The 21,516-nt window shown below is 37.4% G+C and overlaps 1 protein-coding gene across 4 annotated transcripts in view; it reads right to left on the bottom strand.

The window, feature by feature from the left end:
• Positions 1–21,516, bottom strand: part of LOC134227499 (latrophilin-like protein LAT-2) — a 349,547-nt gene that overhangs the window by 14,325 nt on the left and 313,706 nt on the right. The window lies entirely within an intron of this gene.

The following is a 21,516-nucleotide window of genomic DNA, read 5'->3' as shown; positions in this document are numbered from 1 at the left end:
AATAAATCTGAGAATAAATCAGATTACACTTTTGAATACGTACCCTAATAAAAATTCGCAATAGAATTACAATAGAAATCATTGTAACAGTACGATGAAATAAATGACAATTACAGAAAACTCTATTGTGACTTAAAAAATAATAACATCAGAGAATATTATTTTCCACCATAGAGCCTATTGTAAATGGCAGTTTTACAATAAAAAATGGAGGTTGTTACGTATCTTTACCATAGAAAAACCTATTTTTTATCGAACAAGTTTTTATAACCGTCTTAGAAATTGATGCTACTGAACTCCTGTCCCGCATCGAATTTCGTACCATTGCACGATAGGACAGCCCCATATACAGGTGTGGCCAAAACTACCAAAAGACCAATTTTCGATTTGGGCGAGTAAAATGAGATGAATACACAGTTTATAACCTATATTTCTATCATCAGGACGGTTTTTATTTTTTAGATTTTTTAGGGGATGGGGGTGGGGGGCGTTCAAACTAGCCCCTCCTAGAAATGATATTTTTACGTTTTTTGGGAAAACGGACAGCTGTCCCATGTTTTCGTCTCAAAAGTAACATAATTATATATCGTTACAAAGCTCTTGAACAGATCTATGCAATTGGCTTGATAATGTAATAATAGCTCCGTCCAGAATTTAGTTTTTAGTAGTTTTGTAAAAGTATATTTTACGCAATATTTAACGAACAAAACAGTTTGGTACCCCGCAACACGCCGCAGTAAAACATCATGCACTACACTATTGAACTCTTAAGCTTTGTAAGAATAAAATTCTGCCCAAATTCACCATTTTGTAAGATACATGAATTTTAAAAGTTGCCCATTTTTGCCTTTCTCGTGTACTAAGTATACGTAGAAACTATATGATCGCTCTAAAAGCATTTAAAAAAAGGCCAAACACTCATAGTGTTGTATACCGATCGACTCAGTTCGAAGAATTGAGGTGATGACTGTGTGTGTGAGTGTCTGTTTGTTTTTTTTTTTTTATTATTGGGCTTTAACCTTTATATTGGTTATTCGCCCTGAATGTCTGTTTGTGTGTGATCAATAATGGTCTTAACTCTTTTTTAAGCACTTACTCTAAACCGATTTACTCGCAACAAGTTTCATTCGTCAGAGAACGTTGTTCCATTGTTCCCTATTAAAAATAGGCTGAATAGGACTATGGGCTCAAAAGTTATGGCCAAAATACATTTTCTTATAATGTACGAGAAAGGCAACATTACCGCTAGGGGGATTAATCAGGTGTTTTGGTAAACTTCTTTTTTTCAATTTTAATCTGAGTTACTCAATAATGCCACTTTAATTGAATTTGGTGACGAACACAATTTACATAACATTTTTAGGGGGAGGGTTATGCCTTAGCGTTGTGCATAATTCAAGAAAAAATCATCTATCATATAAAAAGCGTTACGCAGTGAGAAGGGAAGTTGTTCAAAATTTACAATTTTGACATTACTAGATAGGAGCGAATTATAAATCTATAATTCGCTCCTATCTAGTAATGTCAAAATTACGTACCATAACGTGTTGGATGAGTAGTGTGTTGAATAACTCCTTGCCACAATACCTTTTTATAATAATGAAAGAAATTTTAAATTAAAATTAAAATGAAATTCCATTTCGTTGATGTCACAATATGACGCTTATTGAAACTGTTCTACCCTCCTCCTTCAACACCAGAAGCTGATAGTGCTTTTTTGATCATTTTAGGATATCTGTGTTGCGTCCATTTGTCTGTGACACGAATATACAATTTATATGACCATTAGTATTTTATATCCAGCATTAAACAGGCTTATTGCAAGTCAAAAAGTGACCGAATTCTGTTGGTTTTGTAGAATATGACAAAAATCGATACTATGCCGAAAAATGACCCCATACCCCATTGAAGGCTCAGAAAAAATATTTTTCTTTTCTATCTATGTTTTTATGATGAATACTACTGTTTATTGCAGGATTCTTAATTTTGGCCAAAATATCTTCTTTTTTCCTGTTGTGCATTGGTAGACAAGTGCGATCTTCGTCTTTGCTGATGACTAGATTCCATCGAACCGCTTACATCGTGTGTTCGAATTTTCTCTTTAGTAGACGATCTCTTCGATTTTGGGGAAAATTGTAGACTGTTCATTAGTAGGGTAGAAAGGTCCGGAAGACTAAATTAGTTATCTAAGACATTCATGTAGACTGCTGTCAGATGAATTAAATAAATAACAATAAAAATAATAAGACGAGTTTAGCACTCTTCATTTAATTCCACTAATTATTTTGTTATCTTTGCAGATACGTATTTCGACCACAACTGTGTGGTCATCTTAAGTGTCTCGTACTTGACTCACTAAAAGAAAGCTTAACATATTTTTTTACAACAATTTTCATTGGTATAATATAAGAACAGTAGAGTTTATTGTTCACCAAAAAACCTAAATGTATTTTTATGATTTTGTATTGTAATTCTATGAGATTGTGTGGACATGGAAGAAATGGAGAAGGATAAAGGATGAAGGTTCTTGAAACCTATTTCCAAAGTCGTTTTCAACTCTCTTTAAAAACTCTAAGGTGCAGCCAAATCGGGTTGTACGCAAAGGTGACGTAGGACTACTTAGCTATACGAAATGGATGGTGCTTTCAATAATAATTTGTGTCTCTTCACCCGAGTAGACGAAAATAGCTCAAAAATGTGATATGGACATGATTGATATAAGAGATAAAAGATCAGACGACAATATCAATATTTTGCACTAAAACATCATGAGGAGATCAAGTTATGCTATTTGTAGGAAGTGATCAATATCGTGTGTTACTGTTCTTATTCATAGCATATCCTAATGTTTAAATGATATTTCCGTGCAAATTTTTGATATTGTTGCCTGTTCTTTTATCTCTTATATCAATCAAATCCATATCATGTTCTGTTATTCTGTTCATGGCTTCCGCCTGGGTATTAGCATTGAGCAAACTGCTCGGAGGTCAACTGAATCACGAAGGCGAATAGTTACTCCCAGTTGGATGGACTTTGAGTCTCTAACTATGGAATTAACATGACTCATCAGCTGCATCGCCGCTGAAGCCACTCGACTTTCTTTCAGTGGAGGATATTGTGGGGTTTGAGTAAAATATCATCAGCGTGTGTTAATAGATTCACACATCAGCGTGTCAATCGGCGAGCAGCAAGCCATGACTTTTCTTCTTCCAGTCCACGGTATACAGAAAACAAGGTAGGCTCGTTAGAAAAATGACACTTCGAATGTGACGCATGTTTTATCACCACATGTTGGAGTACAAAAGTAAGCATGCTGTGACCGTAGAGCATCGTCTCGGTCCAGCTTGTGCGAAGATAGCAGTGACGTCACATGTTTACATTCAAGCTGAATGTTTACATACGTGATAAGCCTGCCTTGTTTTTTGTATGCCGTGTTCCAGTCAAACATTCGCGTCGTGCACACGCATCCACGCAGAGTCGCTGTCATAACTTTGTTCCGGCCATTCAGGGCCACACACATTTTGGCGATCCTGCCAGTCTATTTTTTGGATCCTGTCGCTGATTTCATGTGGTGAGTTAAATTCAAGTGGTTAAATTGTGACGAGTGATATATTTAAGTTTGCAAAATCACAAGACGCGTCTCGAAGACCGTCGGAAAATGGTTTGTGGTTTGCTAAATCACAAGACGCGTCTCGAAAACCGTCGAAAATGGTTTGTGGTTTGCTGAATCACAAGACGCGTCTCGAAGACCGTCGGAAAATAGTTTGTGGTTTGCTAAATCACAAGACGCGTCTCGAAGACCGTCGGAAAATGGTTTGTGGTTTGCTAAATCACAAGACGCGTCTCGAAGACCGTCGGAAAATGGTTTGTGGTTTGCTAAATCACAAGACGCGTCTCGAAAACCGTCGGAAATGGTTTGTGGTTTGCTGAATCACAAGACGCGTCTCGAAGACCGTCGGAAAATGGTTTGTGGTTTGCTAAATCACAAGACGCGTCTCGAAGACCGTCGGAAAATGGTTTGTGGTTTGCTAAATCACAAGACGCGTCTCGAAGACCATCGGAAAATGGTTTGTGGTTTGCTAAATCACAAGACGCGTCTCGAAGACCGTCGGAAAATGGTCTGACTTAGTAGCCATAGTGGGATTACCTGTAGGATCAGATATTTTGGACTTTGAAAAATTAATAAGGTTGATTTTACAAAGCTATTCGGAAGTTCGAATTTCTTATGCGAAAGATTAGTTTGGAGTTACTGGCTAGCAGTACTAGTTGATGCCAAATGGTTAATGGTGTACTATACGCGAAACTAAAAGCTGGATTAAATGCACGAATTTGGATTAGATTTGGATTGGATTTGAATTGGATTTGGATTGGCTTTGTATTGGATTTGGTTTGGATTTGGATAAGAATTGGATCGGATTTAAACTTGGATTTGGATTGGATTTTGATTGGATTTGGATTGGATTTGGATTTGGTTTGTATTCAGATTGGATTTGGTTAGATTTGGATTGGATTTGGATTGGATTTGGATTGGATTTGGATTGGATTTGGATTGGATTTGATTTGGATTGGATTTGGATTGGATTTGGATTGGATTTGGATTGGATTTGGATTGGATTTTGATTGGATTTTGATTGGATTTGGATTGGATTTGGATTGGATTGGATTTGGATTGGATTTGGATTGGATTTTGATTGGATTTGGATTTGGTTTGTATTTAGATTGGATTTGGTTGGATTTGGATTGAATTTGGTTGGATTTGGATTGAATTTGGATTGGATTTGGGTTGGATTTGGATTGGATTTGGATTGGATTTTGATTGGATTTTGATTGGATTTGGATTGGATTTGGATTGGATTTGGATTGGTTTGGATTGGTTTGGTTGGTTTGGATTGGTTGGTTGGATTGGTTTGGATTGGTTTGGATTGGTTTGGATTGGTTTGGATTGGTTTGGATTGGTTTGGATTGGTTTGGATTGGTTTGGATTGGTTTGGATTGGTTTGGATTGGTTTGGATTGGTTTGGTTTGGATTGGTTTGGATTGGTTTGGATTGGTTTGGATTGGATTTGGATTGGTTTGGATTGGATTGGGTTGGATTTGGATTGGTTGGATTTGGATTGGATTTGGATTGGTTTGGATTGGGTTTGGATTGGATTTGGATTGGATTTGGATTGGATTTGGATTGGATTTGGATTGGATTTGGATTGGATTTGGATTGGATTTGGATTGGATTTGGATTGGATTTGGATTGAATTTGGATTGGATTTAAATTGGATTTGGATTGAATTTGCATTGGATTTGATTTGGATTGAATTTGAATAAGCATGGATTTTCTCATCCTTATAGGATTGTTCTTAAACCTTATGAGTAATGAAGTTCAACACTGCTTACCTTTGGATTGCATTTAGGTAAGATTTGGAATGTTTTTTGGAAGAAATTGTCATTGTATTTGATAAACAAAAGAAGGCCATTGGCATCGTAAATTTACAATGTTATGAAAACTCATATGTGAATATGTACGTTATGTGGAAGATATTGATTTGGAAAATGTATTGGAGGTAACCACTTTTTCCTTCGATGGGACTCGAGCCCATGACACTACAGTACGCTAGACTGGTGCTTTAACCAACTAAGCTACGAAGGATCTTCGTCGGCCTTCGTAACCTAGCGGCTTAAAAATCAGTATGTACCACACAAAAAATGAAAATCCATCGAAAAAAGGGCTGAGATATTAAAGTTTAAAGTCTATCATATTTTCGTGATGGTCCCCGATTTTCGCAATCGTAAAGTGTACCCTAATATATAGAAAAGACAGACGTAGTACGTAGTACGTCAAAAATCTCTGTGCTCTACGATGAAATTTTCGAATAAACCATTTTTGCGGATGTTCCGGATGGAATTACCCGGTGAACACAATGGTCCGCGTATGGGTCACAATAATTCTACACTCAGGGTTCGACAAGAAATGGTTCTAAAAAAAATCTCGCCGCTTTACGATGAAATTCTCGAATTGGATCTTCCAGTAGACTACCGGGTGATCAAAACGGTCAGTGTGGGGGTCACAACAACAATTCCATTTTCAAGTTTCGACATAAATGGGTTTTAAGAAGAGCTACGCCTTACGATGAAACTTACGAATTGGCCATTTTTGACGTAGGACTTACGTCTTTCTTTACTATACTGGGTGTCATTTAGATTTTTGGAAATCGAGAGCGTTACGCTGGAAGGGAAGATTTTGAACGCTACTAGCGCCTTTATCTTTCGATGGATTTTTAAGATTTATATATCAATCGACTCGGACACTCTCCACCATTTTGCCTATTTCATTGAAACTTAAAATTATTAACGATAAGCTATTGAAAATTTCAATTCTTGTCAAAGCCAGTAAAAATTTCATATGTAACCAATCCCGTGCATTCCTAACACGGACATCAGAATGCGGTATGTCACGGGCCTTCGGGTCTACCGGAAGATTTTCTTTGTGTATAAAAGAAGCAGTGCCTGCCGTGTGCGAGTCATTACAATTTGTGACAGCAGCGCGTACTGACGTGCTTTTTGCTCGCGCATTTTTCGTTTCGTTCGTTCGTTCGCTGTTTACCTACACAGCGACAGCATGCAGTCACCAGCGGTAGAACTGCCGGTGGGTCTGCGAATATGCATGAAAGAAGTGGGCGCATTTTTTGTCATTCTGTGCTTGATGATGGTCGGATGCAGTGGTGTCGGTTGCGATGGATGCAGTCGCCCATCGGATCGCTCGGAGTTTACGGCTAGAGGCCGATAATGACTGAGGCAGCGAGGGCAGCGGTGGCGGATGAAGAAGAAGAAAATTAGAGAGATTTAGTCTGCTAATCCAGGTGATTGGTTTCATAATCCACATGATCCCGGCATGGGTACGAGTCATGTCATATGACTGACCATATGTTAAGTTGTGCTTGGTACTAAACGACACGTACATTAAAACATGGTTCTGATTCCCCAGCAAAACAAATCAACTACACTAATGAAAATAAAAAATTAAAATAATTACTTTCATTTATTTGCAGAAGGCATTAGCAATTAAAGATGTACATTCAGCAATAGTGATAATATCCATTTTGAGATTAGAAGATTTCGTTGTTTTACATGTAAATGTTATAAAAAAAGTCCGTAAAAAACAATTTCCAGAAAAATATTTAAATGAACTTTATTTTATTCTTTGTTTTTTCATTTTCGGAGTAATTGTATTATTAAACTTGACGTAGACTCGGAGTTTAGAATCAAAACATTTTTCGTTGACGTGCTAATACGTACCTCCTCTATTTTAGTACGAATACTGCTCCTTGACTTGTTTCTTATTGTTGTGATTTTTTTAGCAGTAAGCACGCATGTTATCAAAAATAAGCAACGAAATTGGTGCTGTATTTCTTTGTATGGAAAACGGGACTAAAATAGCACATTTTGCCCAAGTCTAAAAATTTTATAAATAGGATTTTTAAACTTCAAATACTATGCGTATCATCAATAAGAAATCTATAAATGCCCTACATTTGATTAAGTAAATAAGGGCTTAATAGTTAGAAACAAAGCAATTCTAATTATGTATTTTTTTTTAGGGGGGTCCCGTAGCGTAGTTGGCTACACGTTCGCCTTACAAGCGAATGGTCATGGGTTCGATTCCCAGCCCCTCCACCAAATCCTCGTCGGTCGCTGGATGCGCAGCCTACACGGTGGTGTATTGGGGAGCGCCCTTACCGTTGCGACTGCCTGATGACGACTGACAAATTGTTCTTCTCGGAGGCATTCGTCCAACGTTACCCGGATAAATGGCAATCAAACAATGCGCAACAATCATTGGATCCACGACACGGACACATGGACACAATGGACTCACGATGAGATGGACTGGCAACGACAACAATAATGGTATTGCAAAATCTAAAAATAGATTCTATGTGGATTCTGTACAGCAGAATACCACAGTAGATCTCGGCACAGTAGCGGTTAAGTAACACAGAGTGCCTAACAAATAAAGAAAGGAATAATAATAATTATGTATTTAATTATTATTTTTTTTCAGAAGTTTTGAATAAACAAATTGCTAATTATTCTACACATAATGAAAGTTGTCGTTTCCAGTATTAATACCTATAATCAAATTCCATAGATCCAAAGATTAGAAGTTAAATGTAAATAGGTTACGTTTATACAAGTCCTACGTCTACTCGCGGTTATGTTGAAAACATTACCCATTGCTCGTTTTTTTCGATGTTCCATTTTTTTTGGATCTTCCAGGGGACCACCCGGTGGCCGCAATTGGTCAAAACATCAATTTCATACTCGATTACAATATGAATCAACAATATGAATAAAAAAATCCCGCCGATCTACGATGAAGTTTTCTAATGAACAATTTTTGCCGATGTTCCGGTTCCGGATCATTCAGGGGACATTCCGGGGCCACAATTGACCATTTTCGGATGGTTGTGGGGAAGCAACAAAACCATCAGCGCAAGCACAAAGTTACTAGGGAAATGACGTTTGCTGATAGGGGAAATGACGGCTTTGGCAAGTTTTGTTCTATTATTGTCAGGGGGGTTTTTGTTGACCAAATTTTATGAAATTTGGCCACAATGTTCTTTGATATGCAAAGAATGTTTAGGCCAAATTTGAGCATAATTAGTCATAGAAAACCCCTCTGACAATAATAGAACAAAACCTGCCAAAGCCGCCATTTCCCCTATTATTGTTCGTTGTTGTTTTTGTTGGAACAACTTTTGGACAGACGGTTGTAGAGACTGAATGGGCCTTTTCACGAGACGTTTAAAAACAGCTGATTTTATCGTCAATTGACAGTTCTTCTATGAAAGTGACAGCTTTGGACTTGCAGGCCTGTTCAGCGGTTGTAAACAAGTGCAGTCTCGGCAGTGTCACATGAAAAGGCCTATTTGTCTAACGGACTGAACTTGGGGGCGGAGTCAAAGTTTTTTTTGTGTCTTTGTACAACATGTCGGAGCGTGTGTGGGGCTCCTATAAAGGGTTAAAAAAAAGTTTTTTTTTGTAACAGTAATTTTACGATATCCGGGTATCTGTAAACAAAAATATAATAGAATTGAGCCGGAGTCTCTGGAGGGAAACAGCTTGGATACAAGAAAAGAGGAAAGAGGATCACGTCTCCCCAGTCTCCTATGCAGAATCGGGTTGTTTTTGGCAATATAAATCAAGCTTCGGTTGACTGTCGTGACGAGAACAGTTATTTCAGTATTAATGGATTGAAACAATGGGTTATCAAATCAGTTCAATCATAAATTAGAATACCAATATTCATAATGCATTGTACGTCGATTATGTGAAATCCGTATTTTGCAACAAATCGAAAGATCAATTTCGAAAAGACATTGTTTCTGAGGCAACGCACAAAGCCTTTGTCCTAATGATAACCTGAGTCAACTATCTAGAGTTATTTGCTCTTGATTGACTATCTGATACGGCTCATTGTCGAAGAGAATCATTGCAAATGTCGAATGGTGCAAATAGCAACGCTCTGGCTGGTATCACCTATCAACACTTACCCATGAGACATGCACTCTAACAATAATAGCTATGCACTCCGAAAGGAAATCCTCAAGGGATCGAACATACCGTCATGCCAAAGTCGAGACCCGGTCGCAGTCGAAGCCTCTGTTTGTTTGTACATAATAGTCGGACTCGATACATTCATAGGGACGGTTCTTATTGCATGGAGCTCTTGGAATTGGAAAATACGATTCAGTTGTTGGTTCCGCTTTGAAGTCCTACAAGTTTGATGGCAATTTCATATAAAATCGAACCACCGAACGTTGCCACCGGCCCAGCTTTTGCCATTCAAAGGGAAATATGATCCGGTACCATCAATAGGCTTAATCTAGGATAAATTTGTTTGAGCAAGGCAATACCGTTGTTGTCGTTCCACGTCCTGCTGTAATATGAGCTCGTAGCATGAAAAGCTTGTACCATGCAGCTACTTTTATATTTTTCTTGGGGTTCTTCAACTTCTGGAAAATTGAATAATTCACACCCGGTACGGTCTGGGTATGGAGCCTATCCGTTCGGAGCATATTGACTCAACGACAAGCAACGTGAATAGAAGCAAGGAGGAAAACGTGTAGAGAAAATGTATCAGTTGTATCTATTTATGCTTAACATAGTGGGTAGAGATAACCATTTAAAAATTATTCAAAATGCATTTATGGGGATTGAAACATTGTTTTTTGGCACGTCAGTTTAAATTTAATTGTCAAACCTTAAAATTAAAACCGTGACGGAATCCTCAAAATACGATCTGGAGTGATCAGCATATTGCCACAAATGGTACATCTTCCCTATATCAATCTCAGTACGAAATGAGCATTATATATGTCCTCAGAATCTGCGATGATACGCTCTACTGCCAGCATGTAGCATAAATTGTGCTTTTGTGTCGGAATAAGCGTGAGTAAAGAACTTTATTATTGGAACCCATGCCGATTTCACCTAATAATCAGCAACGCTGATGCCGAGAACGATAACAGAAACAGAAATGATGAAGTTTCAAGCACCTGACATGAGGTAAATTTGAATGACAGTCCTCCCTACACAATGAAGATAATTTGCGCCATGTCACAGCCTAACTCTCTTTTCGCTGGTATACTGCTCCTTCCACCGGGACATTGCCGTCTCGCAGCTAAGTGTTCATTAAGGACTTTACAGTAAGCCGAGTGACTTTTAATGCAGTTGTGTATCATCTGCTTAGGATTACGTAATTTGTTCAGGGAAGTGAACAAAAGTCCCACTCAACAATTTCTTATGCTGGAATCAAAGTTTGAACCCAGCGCTTTGAACATGGCCTAACTTTTGAGCAGTGTATTCGACCGCTTAGTTAAAGAAGGACTCACCGTGCACGTGGAATAAATTTCTGCATATGTAGCCAACCAAAACGAATGTGACATTTTTGCCGAACTTCTACGCTTCGTAGCAGAATCCATTACCGTTGACGGATTAGGGGAATGTTTTATTTTGAATACAGTTCGCACAGCTTTACGAATCATACGTTGACGTTGAGTACGGTTTATGCAATATGGCCCAATAATTGCCAATCACAGCAGTAGCTCTCATCGATAAAGATTCATTTTAATACAAACACTGAATTTCCAGAGTTCTGTCTAGTAAAAATGGTACGCTTCAATCAAAAGTATAAATATAACATAAGCTTCCTCTGGATCAATCGCAAGCCGTTGATAAGACCATTATACTATGTATTGAAGATGGTGTATGGATAATTTTGACTCATGACTTTTTTAGTAAACCTGAGCGTCGATTTTTTTTAAATTGTTTGATTTCTAGAGAGGATATCGTCCTGAGAGAAATTTGTTTGAATTTCTGAGAAGAAATAGTTCTGAAAGTAAAGGAATAGGAAATAATCCATTAATAATAATAATAACAATAATCGTCTGAATTCCTGAGAAAACAGTTTCCAGGGAATTCCAGTTGAGCAATTCTCTGAAAAATCAAAGGGCGATTTATTTTTGTAATTTTTAATTTCCATGTAATTTTGCATACACACTCTTTATAATCAAAAACATTATTTGCACCATTGGTTTGCCATTCTGACTCTTGCCTAACTTTTTGCAAGGGTCTAACAAAAACACCTTGAACACTTTGAACAAAAAAAACTTGAAAACGGCTTGTCCGATCTTGTTGGTCTTTTCGGCAATGTGGGTAATTGATGGGGCTATTGGGGCTATCCATAAACCACGTAGACTCTTGAGGGAGCGGAGGGGGATCCCGAAAAGTCTACGTTTGTCAGTGAAGGGGGGGGGGGGGTTATTATCAAAAGTCTACGTAGATTTTTTATTTTTTTTTTATTTTTGTAGAAAACAATCATTACAGCACCTATGTGCAAAGTTTATTATTATTTACAAATTTTTTTTGCAAGACTTTAGCTGGAAAATCTTGCGAAGTAAAAGTGAAGTTAAAGCCTGAATTTCTTCTGTTCGGGCAGAAAAAATCTTTTAAGTTTCACAAAATAAATTCTTTGGAGATTCCATGAGAAAATCTTACAAAATTTACACACGTTCTTTTGAGTTTCCAAGGAAAATCTATATATTTTCATAAGAAATTCATTGGGGTATTCGTCAAAATTTCCATGAAAAATTCTTCAAATTTGATGTTTTTTTTCTCAGAATTTTGGAAAAGGAATTCTTTGGAATTTTCAAGGGAAAATCCGTGGCAAATTCTTGTGAAGCTGGAAAACATTTCTTCGCTTTTTTTATGGAAAATTTTCGTAGTTTTCATGGAAAACAATTCACGAGAAATTCACCTAAAATTTCACTGAGAATTCTCCAGACTTTCTACAGTTACTATTCTTGGTAATATCCTGAGAAAATTGCTCAAAATCAAAATTGTAAAAAATCCATAAGAGTTTCTAAATCTATCTCGGAATTTTGATGGAAAATCTTTCGGTATTCGGAAGGAAGTTCTTTGGATTTCATCAGATGATTCCTCAAAATCTCTGAAGGAAATTCTTCTAATTTTTTTATGGAAAATACTTCGAAGTTTGAACGGGATATGGAATTTTCAAGGAAGTTTTCGGAGAATTTATGGGGAGTCTCCAGAAGCCTTGCAAGCCAAGAGGTAGGATTGCCAATCCGGAGATGGTGAGTTCGATTCTCTGTTCGGTCTAGGATGCTTTCGGGTGGGAAACATGCTCGACTCCCTGGGCATAGTGTATCCATTGTACTTGCCAAACAAGATACAGTAGAGTGGGGCAAGAGTGCGCGTGGGGTAAGAGTACGTTTTTGATTTTTTGTAGCAATAAAAAAAAATTGGGGTTGTATACAAGACACGACCGCTCGACGTAAACTACGTAAAACCAATTATAGTACACTGAACCAACTATTCCGCTCTATATAGAAGAGAAGGAACCATCCCACGACAATACTACCCAGCTTTAGCAGCATCTCCCGCTCTATGAAGGAGTAGGGACTCCACTGTCTAGCGGCTGGGCCACCCCATTCATAAAACCCAGTTCAATAAAAGATAATACCCTAAAAGTAGGCAATTACCGAGGATTGGAACGCGCTGTAAGGGGAATGCATGATGCATGAAAGAACTAAATTTTTCAATAGTTTAGCGTTGATAATCAATAGTTCCAATATTACTGGCAAATTGGTGGAAAGTTTACGAATCGATTGATATATAAATCATTAAAATCCATTGAAAGATAAAGGACCTATTAATGTTACAAATCTTACATGATTTCGTGACGGTCTCCAGTTTTGAAATTCTCATTTGACACCCTGTATCTGAGTCTTCCCCTTAGACGTAGTTTACGTCAAAAAAGATAAACTAGCAGCACTGCATCAGTTTGGTAGGTGTTCTGACCAACTATTTTCATGTGTAATTGTAAACGATTTGAATAACGACAAGTTAGATAACTTTTTGGTCATTTTGCTAAAAATAATTGGATTTCCGCTACTAGTATTTCTTTACCATATATACGTTCAATCAGGTGAACATCATATCATTTCGATAACCTATTGTATAGAGTACTTTATGGTACAGAACACAAATCCGGTTGGTTTTCCAAGAAGTCAAAACCATTACTTGAATAATTTTTGGGACTGTGGGGTAAAAGTACGCAGGAACCGGTGGGGCAAGAGTACGCATATGAATCTTCAAGTTATGATGTCAAACCCGTATCTCCGGCCGAAATAAGACTTCTTCCAAAGCTTGAATATCCACAACTAAAAAAAAGGGACAGAATTTGAAATTATCACAAGTTTTTAGGATAAGTTGAAGTAATTCGGTGTGAGAAAGGACTTAGTGAACAAAGCACTTAAGCGAATTAATGAAATTGTGTTAGAACTTGTTGTAAACCTAAACATAGTACGAAAACACAATTTCATCTAAATGATAATTTCATTTAATCAAAAGAAACATTCATAAATTACGCAACGTTTAGCTGGGAGAGGTTGTGAGATGTGTGACGATCCATATAATTTTTAGAGGATTCATACAAATAGTGTAAGATAGGATGGGGAGTTACGAGTTACGTAATCTTTAAACATTCCCTAATATATGATCATTAAACATCAATTAAATGTTATTAACTCTTATTTGTGTTAATATATACTTAAAGCACATGATTGGATAAATGCGTACTCTTACCCCACCCGATGCGCACTTTTACCCCACCGGTGGGGTAAGAGTGCGTTTTTCACTTGTCTTGCAATAAGGGTTCTACTAAAACGAATCTCAATAATTTCAATATTTTTTCCATTGGGTAGCATAAAGGTAGAGTATATGAATCATCCACATTGATTTGATGTGCAGAAGCTTGCTTAATAAGGGTCACATGATCGATTGAAAACTAAGTGCGCACTCTTGCACTAATAGAAATATTAAAATGAAAAATAAAAAAAAAATCTCCGGGTTTATTAAAAAATGGCTTGAAAATCCTCAAAAATTTTCGGAAATGTTATTGTTACCCTTTAAAATTATTATTTTAATTATGCTCAATGGCAACAAAAAGCAAGAAGCAATTAGACAACAAGATAAATTAGAAATTTTCCATAAAAATTAGGCAATCGCTAAGACATCAGGGTATGAGCAATAACTAAACATAAAATTTCCACAAATAATTCAAAATTCCTATAAATGATTGAGAATTTTCTACAAAACAAAAATGAATTTGCACAAAGCAAAAATTACAATTATAAAAGAAGAATTTTCCATGAAAAAAAAACAAAATATTTCAGGGGATAAAATGCGAGATTTCTATAAATAAATCAATATTAGCAATAAACAATTACAAAATTTTGCACAAAATAAATATTTTATTCCATGAAAAATAGAAATTTTTCTCAAAAAAATATAAAAAATACAAAAAAGCAATAAATTTGATAAAATTTTCCATGAACTTTAAATGCTTTTGAAGAAGGGGTCATCTATGGAAAAATGCTCAGTTTTATTGCTTTTCCACATTTCTTTATGGAAGTTTTCATAGTTTTTTATTGCTATTCATTGTTTTTTTCGTGAAAAGTTTTTAATTTTTTGTGGAAAAAAAATTATTTCGTGTAAAATTTTGCAATTGTTTATTGCTATTATTGATTTAATTATGGATATTTTGTATATTTTTTCGTGGAACATTTTGATTTCTTTATGGAAAATTATTCTTTTTAACCCTTATGCGGCCGACGGGGTACCCGTGTTCCTTTTTCAAATTCAAGAGGTGATATTTCAATGAATTTTTATAGCTGAAAGCTGAAACTCGGTGACATCTAAGAACTCCATAAAATGTAGCATCTGTGAGAAAATCACGTTGATACAGTGAGGAGGGACGTGGGGAGGGGCATCTGATTTTTTTTACCACGTGGATGGCCGACAGGGTACCCGTGTTCCCATAAATTGATATTTTCAAAACTTTAACAATTTTCAACCGATTTAGGTAATTTTGACAGTTTTGGAAACAGAAACTCATATACTTTTTGCCCATTGTCTAGGTTTACAGCTTTTGTCCATGGTTATACAAGAAATCTTTGAAGTAAGGCTTAAGAGTCTACACACGTAACCGAAGGACTATCAACCAGTTTCAAATATATTACATGCTCATTGCGCTTCTTAGAATAGTCGGTGTTCACAGTGTATATTCTGGTTCTCCAAAAACCCCTGGAGTAAGGCCTCAGTCATCCAAAAAATCCCTGGAATAAGATCTTATGGTCTGCTAACGTTACCAGAGGTCTATCGTGCAAATTCAAAAACGGTACATGCTCTTTATGATGCTTAGAGCTTAGCATATAATGCTTTCACAGTATATGTTCCGAATCATCCAATGACCTTTTCTTAAAACATGTTTGCATTCCAAGTAGTTCTTGTTGCTGTCATTGATTCCAGGTAGTCTACGAGCTCCATACAGTCAAGGTCTTCGTATCAATCGCCGTAATGGAGGCAGTTAACGAAGAATAAACAAGTTGCGTGACTTCTTCTTGGTATATGTTTGTATTCTAAGTAGTTCTTGTTGTTGACATGGGCTCCAGGTAGTCTACGAACTCCATAGAGTCAAGATCTGTGGATCAACCTCAGTAACGGAGGCAGCTATTGAAGAATAAACAAGTTGCGTGACCCCTTCTTGGTATCTGTTTGTATTCCAGGTAATTCTTGTTGTTGTCATTGGTTCCAGGTAGTCTACAAACTCCATAAATTCAAGGTCTGTGGATCAACCTCCGTAATGGAGGCAGTTAATGAAGAATAAATAAGTTGCGTAACCCCTTCTTGAAATATATCTGTTTTTCATGTAGTTCCTATTGTTGTCGTGAGTTCAAGGTAGTCTACGAACTCCACACAGTCAAGGTCTTCGAATCAACCTCCGTAATGGAGGCAGTTATTGAAGAATAAACATGTTTTGTGACCCCTTCTTGGCATATGTTTGATTTTCATGTAGTTTTTGTTGTTTTTTGTGAGTTCCAGGTAGTCTACGAACTTCATACAGTCAAGGTCTTTGGAAAAATCTCCGTAATGGAGGCAGTTATCGAAAAATAAACAAGTTGTGTTACCCCTTCTTGGTATATGTTTGTATTCCATGTAGTTATTGCTGTTGTTGTGAGTTCCAGGTAGTTTACGAACTCCATATAGTCAAGATCTTTGGATCTATCTCCGTAATGGAGGCAGTTATCGAAGAATAAACAAGTAGGGTGACCCTTCTTGGTATATGTGTGTATTCCAAATAGTTCTTGTTGTTGTCGAGGACTCCAGGTAGTCTACGAACTCCATAGAGTCAAGGTATGGGGTTCTACCTTGGTAACGGAGGCAGTTATAGAAGAATAAACAAGTTGTCTGACGCCTTCATGGTATTTGTTTGTATTCTAAGTAGTTCTTGTTATTATTGGTTCCAGGAAGTCTACGAACCCCATAGAGTCAAGGTCTGTGGATCAATCTTCGTAATGGAGGCAGTTATTGAAGAATAAACAAGTTTTGTGACCCCTTCTTGGTATATGTTTGTATTCCAAGTAGTTCTTGTTGTCGTGGGCTCCAGGTAGTCTACGAACTCCATACAGTCAAGATCTTCGGATCAATCTCCGTAATGGAGGCAGTTATCGAAGAATAAACAAGTATTGTGACCCCATCTTGGTATATGTTTGTATTCCAAGTAGTTCTTGTTGTTGTCTTGAGCTCCAGATAGTCTATGAAATAGAGTCAAGGTCGATGGATAAACCTCCTTAATGGAGGCAGTTATTTGAAATTAAACAAGTTGTGAGACTCCTTCTTGGTATATGTTTGTATTTTAAGTAGTTATTTTCATAGTCGTGGGCTCCGTAGCAAGGCAAAATACGTGAATGGAATCCGTATTTTTTGTCGAAGAGACTTACAAACTTATTAACAGGTACTCATAAATGATTCATAATAACCTACAGGCAGTGAATAGTTAGGCAAAATCAGGTGTAGTCAAAATCTGGAAGTGACAAAATCGGGTCAACCTCATCTGAGTGAATGTACGCATTCCTAGTACAGAAGCCGTTCGATAACTGCAAAATGTTTACTTTTCAGTTATCGAATGCCGTTCGATAACTGCAACGCACTCTAGACGTCAAACGGTTGTCAATCGACGTCAGATGCAATAAAAGTGCATCTAAATGTGCAGCGCAATGCAGCTGTCATTGAGTCTGACATCGGTTTGAAGTTTAGCGGTCCGATAACTGTCAAACTGTTGCAACTATCGAATTGCAGGTTAAAAGCATTGCAGTTAAATGATTTGCAGTTATAGAATGTCTGCTGTAGTTTTTGTTTTTGCCATGGTACTAGGTAGTCTATGAACTCCATATAGGAATGATCTGCAGATCAACCCACGAACGGAAGGCTATTGGTATATGTTTGCATTTCAAGTAGTTCAAGTTGTTGTCATTAGCTCTGGGCAGTTATTGAAGAATAAACAAGATGTGAAACCTCATCTTGATATATTAGCATTCCAAGTAGTTATTGTTGTCTTGTTGTTGTTGGTTCCAGGTAGTATACAAACTTCATTCATATCCCTAATATGAAGTTATCTATTCTTTGGAAATGCAAAATATAAATAAATTGGAACGATACAACTTCACGCCGAGAACGTGAGGGAAAAAACGGGCTAATATCGCAAAGATCATGTACCATATTAAAATTAGATTAAGGACACTCCTCACGGAATCCAAGTTTCAACGTTAGGAACCTCTGCCGGTAAATCACGCCACGTTGCGCGCCAAGCTTCATACAGGTGTGTAGGAAAGCTTGGTAAGCAATTTTTAATTATAAAAGAGCCAGCGCCACGCGGCTCGCTCTCTCTTTCTTCTGTTAGTGTAGTGTCAGGTAGTTTAAGTTGTTGTTCCGGTTAAGAATAGATGTAAATGTGTAAAAGTGATAATTAAGTTTTTTAAAATTTATTCCCGGATGACAACATTCCTTACTGGCGCAGCCGGTAGGATAGTGTAAGCTAGTGGTGTTAGGAAACATAAAAAGTTTTAAAGTGATCTGCCGCGACCGGAGACTGGAGTCAGGTCACGCTTCGCAACAGTTGGAGGAAATCAACGCAGCAGCGACACCGACGAAGGGAACGACGACGAGCGATCCGCCACTCATCGCACACCTACCACATCGATGCTACCACGCATCTTAACGTAAGTAGAATTTCTTTTTAATATCTCTTACAAGTGAAAAACAATGCCAGACACCCGTGCAATGGAAATTGAGCAGCTCAAGCAGCAGATCGCTGAGCTTACTAATTTGGTTAGAGGTAACTCGAATACATATCAAGTACCCGACCCCATAAAACAGTTATCGGAGTTCTCCGGTAACAAAAATGAATTAATCATGTGGCTCGACGAAGTCGACCAGTTGTACAACACATTTAAAGTCAAGGGACAAAACGGTGCCCCTGACTCAATGAACGCCTACTATATACAGGCAATTAAGAACAAAATCAAAGGCGATGCGCGCCAAATTTTATGCGTGAATGGAAATCCCGCCGCCATTCCAGACATCAAGAAAGTGCTTTTACAGCACTACGGCGATCAGCGAGATATCGCCACCAATATCAACATGTTATTCAACACTAGAAAGGGTGATAAAACTCACCAGAGGTTTTACAATGAAATAAAAGATCTTGAAAGTAGAATTAAATCCAATTTGCAACTCAACCCCCTTTCTTCAACCGAACTACTAGAAAAAATCGTTATAACAAAATACCTTGACAATATTCAAGAACCCTTAGCAAGCATCATTAGGAGTACCAATTCAAGTAATCTTGAAGAGGCTTTTCATTCGGTAACCATTAATCAAAACGCTGAAACGCGTAGACCATTTCATAAAATCAAACCCCCCACTTTCAACAGTAACGGTAATCATAGTTCAAGTAATACCAAACCAAACTCTGCTCCACTCCAGAAATTTAAACCCATCAGCAAGTTTACACAAAAACCCGCATCGTCCCACACAAACCGTAAGATTGAAATGAATTCCAATTTAGTGCAATCGGATGACGAGTCCGATGACGATGAACACGACGACAACAACGCTGTCGGCGAAGAACATGATCCCGAACAACAGATAGACGAACTAAATTTTCAGATGGTCAGGCTAAAGAGAAACAAACTTAGATTTCATTCCCTATTTGCGTATACCTACTACGAAAGGTTTTCTAAACATTCTTGTAGATACCGGAGCAAATAAGTCATACATCGACCCTCAGCATGTAAAGTCAGCAAAAAAAGTAGAGTGTCCGGCTTTAGTGACTAATAAGAACGGCAAGTTTTTGATTAAGCACGTGGTAAACGCCAATCTTTTGTCAGAATCGTTTAGTGATAGTCTCCCGTATTACGTTTTTAAATTTCACACTTTCTTCGATGGCTTGATAGGCTATGAAAATTTGTCTAAAATGAACGCGATTATCGATACAAAGAAGCATCAACTTAAAGTAGGAACAAAAATTTATCAATTTTCTAAATATTTTCCCACATCCTTGAACTCTCACGAAACCAAAGAAAATTAGTTAAAGTTTGTACCACGGCGAATGGAACCTTTTTGATCAAGAATGAGTTAAACCTCACTTGCGGCGTAGTTCTACAACCAGGACTCTACGAGGCACAGAACAATGAAGCCTTAGTCCACGTAGCATTCAACAAACCCAATATGGAATATAGCTTAATTCCTTTTCAAAATGATTATTTTATCATGGAGAACAACAATCACATAGCCCAATCAAAATTGAAATTGAACTTTCCCTCTGAGCATCTTAATGATGATGAGATAAAGCTTTTGGCAAAAACTCTCAAACCGTATAAGAGTGTATTCTTCCACGAAAGTGAAAAGTTAAGTTTCACTCATGATGTGAAACATAACATTCATACGACTGATGAAAAACCGATTCATCAGAAAACCTACAAGTATCCTTATCACCTTAGGGAAGAAGTATCGGCCCAAATTGATAAACTACTTGATGCAGGTATTATTAGGGAATCTTCATCCCAATGGACGTCTCCCATATGGGTAGTGCCAAAAAAGTCTGACAATTCTGGAAAAAAGAAATACCGAATCGTCGTAGACTATAGAAAATTGAATGAGAAGACACCTGCTGACAGGTATCCAATACCTGAAATAAGCGAAATTTTGGACAGACTGGGAAAAGCACAGTATTTTTCCGTTCTGGACTTGGCCAGTGGATTCCACCAAATCGAAGTGGATCCCAAAGATGTACCTAAAACCGCTTTTAATGTCGACCACGGTAAATACGAATTCGTGCGTATGCCGTTTGGGCTGAAAAATGCCCCCGCGACTTTCCAAAGATTAATGGATTCGGTTCTTAGGAAACACATTGGAGTAAGATGCTTTGTATATATGGATGATATAATCATTTTCTCCACATCTTTGCAATCTCATTTACAAGACATTGCAAAAGTGTTGCAAACTCTGAATAAAGCAAACCTTAAAATTCAATGCGAGAAGTCAGAGTTCTTAAGGAAGGAAGTTGAATTCCTTGGTCATCTTGTAACAAGAGAAGGAGTTCGACCCAATCCCCGATAGGTAGAAGCTGTGAAGAATTGGCCTCTTCCCAGAACGCCTAAAGAATTGAAATCGTTTTTAGGAACAGTTGGTTATTATTGACGGTTCATTCAACATTTTGCACATATTGCAAAACCACTTACTTCAAAATTGCGAGGCAATGCCAAATCTTTCGAAATCACACCTGATTTCGAACAAGCGTTCAACAAATTGAAAGATATTATGACCACCGACCTTCTATTATCTCACCCAGATTTCACCAAGCCATTCATCCTAACTACAGATGCCTCTAATGTGGCAATTGGAGCAGTCTTAGCTCAATCTGTTGATGGAAAGGAACGGCCTATTGCATTTCTTTCAAGAACACTGTCGAAAGCCGAAGAAAATTATTCAGCTACGGCAAAAGAACTTTTGGGTATATATTTTGCTACGAAAACTTTTCGATCATATCTATATGGAAAAGAATTCACAATATATACTGATCACGAACCTCTTACCAAA

The sequence above is a fragment of the Armigeres subalbatus genome, chromosome 3 (assembly GCF_024139115.2).
Source record: "Armigeres subalbatus isolate Guangzhou_Male chromosome 3, GZ_Asu_2, whole genome shotgun sequence".
Lineage (NCBI taxonomy): Eukaryota > Metazoa > Arthropoda > Insecta > Diptera > Culicidae > Armigeres > Armigeres subalbatus.
This window is presented reverse-complemented; position numbering and strand designations above follow the sequence as displayed.